This window comes from Salmo salar, chromosome ssa01, assembly GCF_905237065.1.
Source record: "Salmo salar chromosome ssa01, Ssal_v3.1, whole genome shotgun sequence".
Taxonomy (NCBI): Eukaryota; Metazoa; Chordata; class Actinopteri; order Salmoniformes; family Salmonidae; genus Salmo; species Salmo salar.
The window spans coordinates 7,420,338-7,425,275 of record NC_059442.1 but is presented as its reverse complement, the minus strand read 5'-3'; positions in this window follow the sequence as shown (position 1 = coordinate 7,425,275).

The following is a 4,938-nucleotide window of genomic DNA, read 5'->3' as shown; positions in this document are numbered from 1 at the left end:
CTGGTAGCCCTATTCCCTGGTAGCCCTATTCCCTGGTAGTCCTATTCCCTGGTAGCCCTATTCCCTGGTAGCCCTATTCCCTGGTAGCCCTATTCCCTGGTAGCCCTATTCCCTGGTAGCCCATACTGTAGCCCTATTCCCTGGTAGCCCTATTCCCTGGTAGTCCACACGGTATCCCTATTCCCTGGTAGCCCTATTCCCTGGTAGCCCATACTGTATCCCTATTCCCTGGTAGCCCTATTCCCTGGTAGCCCTATTCCCTGGTAGCCCTATTCCCTGGTAGCCCTATTCCCTGGTAGCCCATACTGTAGCCCTATTCCCTGGTAGCCCATACTGTAGCCCTATTCCCTGGCAGCCCTATTCTCTGGTAGCCCTTTTCCCTGGTAGCCCATACTGTAGCTCTTTGGCAGGGCTAGTAGCCTACTGTGGATAGGCCTTGCTAGTCTCTTTGGCAGGGCTAGTAGCGTACTGTGGATCGGCCTTGCTAGTCTCTTTGGCTAGGCTAGAAGGCTACTGTGGACAGGCCTTGCTAGTCTCTTTGGCAGGGCTAGTAGACTACTGTGGATAGGCCTTGCTAGTCTCTTTGGCAGGGCTAGTAGCCTACTGTGGATAGGCCTTGCACGTCTCTTTGGCAGGGCTAGTAGCCTACTGTGGATAGGCCTTGCTAGCCTCTTTGGCAGGGCTAGTAGCCTACTGTGGATAGAACTTGCTAGCCTCTTTGGCAGGGCTAGTAGCATACAGAGGATAGGCCTTGCTAGTCTCTTTGGCAGGGCTAATAGCCTACAGAGGATAGGCCTTGCTAGTCTCTTTGGCAGGGCTAGTAGCTTACAGAGGATAGGCCTTGCTAGTCTCTTTGGCAGGGCTAGTAGACTAGAGGATAGGCCTCGCTAGTCTCTTTGGCAGGGATAGTAGCAGACAGCAAGATTTATACAAATCTCCGCTGTTGAAAACTAAATGCTAATCGAAAAGAAAGGTGAGATAATGTCCATATGCTTTTTATAGTGGAGATCAAGTTTATAAATTGCCTGGCTGGGCTGATGAGACAGTGGATTGCACAGTGAGATGGAACTGAGTAAATAGGCATTTCAACATCTAAGTCTAAGCCGGTGGTGACTTGTGGAACAGACACTAGTTGGAACTCAAATTGAAGTGTCCGATCCCAGACATTTTGAGGAAGAAGATAATAGAAATGTGAATGAAGCCACAGAGATAAAGATTAATCCACTAAAGTTTCTCTATAGAATACTGTTTATAAACAACAGGTTCCTTACCAATTTGTCTTTATCATCTGGTAGACAAACCTCTTTCCTTTTGCCATTGAAGACCCAGCTGAGCCAGCCTATACCGAAACGAATGCCAACTCATGCCTCCCACAAACCAAATGCCCACCTAGTATTTAAGATGATCACGTGGCAAACGGTAACAGTTGGTAGTTCCAAATGTTGATATGCATGTTCATTAATTTAAGATGACAATGCAACACCACACATTACACATGTCAAATCAAATCAAACTGCGCCGAATACAACAAGTGTAGACTTTACAGTGAAATGTTTACTTTACAAGCCCTTAACCAACAGTGCAGTTCAAGAAGAAGAAAATATTTACCAAGTAGACTAAAATAAAAAAAAGTACCACAATAAGAATAACAATAATGAGGCTATATACAGGGGGCACCGGTACCGTGGAATCTAAGTTTTTAATTTTAGGCTAAAGTTGTATGAGATCAAGGACTAGGCCTATGCATGAACCAAATAGGTAAGTATAAGCATTAGGATCGATGCAGTGTCCTCTGGGTAAATATCCATTGTCGTGGTGCTAAGCCAAATTTAAATCACTTAGGCCTAATTTCACTGCAAATGTTAGTGGTTTTGATTACTCAAGAAAATCACATGTAAAACAGTAGGCTTAAAGTTCTCGACGCATGGTTAATAGATCTTTACGTTTTCATTCTAAAGCCCATCACATGCTCCCTATCTTTCCATAATTCACATCGAATTGAATTGAAATGTATTAAGTGTAACCTGAAACTGCCTATCCTATGCAGATGATTTGTCCAGTAATGGAATCATGACACAGAAAAACACAATAAAGCACTGATTTAACCTACTGCTACAGTTAGGGCACTCTGTCCGTCTGATCTCTTTAGTTTTTTTGGAAGAGGCTGCTGAACGACCTATGGGAACTTCCCCTTTACGCTATGTGATTGAGATGCTTAATATATCTTTGACAATTTTTTGGGGCCTTTCTCTGACACACTGCCGAGTATATAGGTCCTGGATGGCAGGACACTTGGCCCCAGTGATGTACTGGGCTGTACGCACTACCCTCTAGCACCTTACGGTCGGATGCTGAGCAGTTGCCATACCAGATGGTGATGCAACCAGTCAGGATGGTCTCGATGGTGCCGCTGTAGAACTTTTTGAGGATCTGGGGACCCATGACAAATCTTTTCAGTCTCCTTAGGGGGAAAAGGTGTTGTCGTGCCCTCTTCACAACTTTCTTGGTGTGTTGGATAGTTTGTTGGTGATGTGTATTTGTATTTATTATGGATCCCTGTTAGCTGCTGCCAAGGCAGCAGCTACTCTTCCTGGGGTCCAGCTAAATTAAGGAAGTTTATACAATTTAAAGAACATTACAATACATTCACAGATTTCACAACACACTGTGTGCCCTCAGGCTCCTACTCCACCACTACCACATATCTACAGTACTAAATCCCTTTGTATGTGCGTGTATAGTGCGTATGTGGACACCAAGGTTCTTGAAACTACCAGCACACAGAAAATACCAGAGATTTGCCTTCGAAAAACATATTTTTCAGTTGCGCGTTCTACCCTTTGACCTTTCACTCGACCCTCGCACTTTCACAAAGTGTATAAGCGCAGCGCTAGCCCTCCATCGCCAAAGAGGAGTCATGGTCCTGAACTACTTAGACAATTGGCTAATATGTGCAGGGACACAAAGCCAAGCTTTGGCACACACATCCATGGTCTCACATCACCTCTCCGAGTTGGGACTAACAATGAACTTGGAAAATAGTTTTCTGGTCCCCATTCAGTGTGCACTTCCTGGGCTTGACACTGGACACTCAAATCATGCGAGCAACACTCTCTCCAGAAAGAGTGGTATCATTGACAAATTGTCTTTCAACATTTAAAACTGAGACAACAGGTGACCGTGCTAGAGTCAGAGACTCCTTGGCCTCCTATCTGCTGAGGTCCATGTTGTACAGCTAATCCAGCAATGCTACAACAGACACCAATCTATGTCCCAGAAGGGACAAACACAAAAAGCTGACAATTTCAATGAGTTGCTGGTTGAGCAATACAATGAAGGTGTCTAGCACTTCAAACTCCCAGTGATTATTATTATTTGACCATGCTGGTCATTTATGAACATTTTAACATCTTGACCATGTTCTGTTATAATATCCACCCTGCACAGCCAGAAGAGGACTGGCCACCCCTCATAGCCTGGTTCCTCTCTAGGTTTCTTCCTCGGTTTTTGGCCTTTCTAGGGAGTTTTTCCTAGGGAGTTTTTCCTAGCCACCGTGCTTCTTTCACATGCTTTGCTTGCTGTTTGGGGTTTTAGGCTGGGTTTCTGTACAGCACTTTGAGATATCAGCTGATGTACGAAGGGCTATATAAAAATAAATTTGATTTGATTTGAGTTCTCTTAGATGCAGTTCAGATGACTTTGACCACAGACGCCTCCCTACAGGGGTCAATGGTGTATGGTTAGCACCATTGACAATAGCTCACATCAATGTACTGTAGCTTAAGGCGGTTCACATTGCACTCCGGCACTTCCTCACAGTACTTAGAGGACAACATGTACATATTACCTCAATTACCTCGACTAACCGGTGCCCCCGCACATTGACTCTGTACCGGTACCCCCTGTCTATAGCCTCGCTATTGTTATTTTACTGGTGCTGTTTAATTATTTGTTACTTTTATTTTAAATGTTTTACTAATATATTTTTTACTTTACAATTATTTTTCTTAAAACTGCATTTTTGTTTAAGGGATTGTAAGCACGAATTTCATTGTAAGGTCTACCTACACCTGTTGTATTCGGGCGCATGTGACAAATAAAATTTGATTTGATATGGACCATGGTTGCACACATCAAGGGAATTACTGCTTTGGGCAAACAGACACCTTAAATACACCTACCTGTGTGGAGAATCAGGCAGCAGATCTTCGCTCCAGAGGAGGCCCTGTTCGTTAAGACTAGAGGATACAATACATCCCGCAGTAGTGGAGATGATCTGGGAACTTATTATGTGACTTGTTTAAGCAAGTTTTTACTCCTGAACTTCAAAGGGGTTGAATACTTATTGACTCAAGACATTTCAGCTTTTAATGTTTAATTTGTAAAAAATAAAACATAATTCCACTTTGATATGATGGGGTATTGTGAAGGCCAGTGACAAAAAAGTCTACATTTAATCCATTTTAACACAACAAAATGTGTAGAAAAAGTCAAGGGGTGTGAATACTTTCTGAAGGCAATGTATTTTGGGAGGACCACAATGGAAAATACGTTTTTCAACTTTTGTGTGTCATGTTCGATAATTGTAATGGCATTGTACTCTATTCGTGTGTGTGGTTCTATTGTGTTTTAAAAAATGGTAAAATAAACGAAATAAACACACAAAAAATAATTCACGTTTCAGTGCAGGAAACATCGCGAATCTGCTGTCACGTCTCGTTGTTGCCATAGAAACTGCTTCCACGTTTTAAAAACAGATTATACTCTTTAAAATCTATTGTTAAAAAAAACAACGTTTATATGAAGATAACTAGCTGTAGATAATATACTTTTTCTTGATTTACAAACAGCTGTGTTTGATTATTAAATGTGTAAAAACATAACTGAATTAGAGTTCTGTTAAATCTGACTTCATAACGAATCTGCCTCCGCGAACGA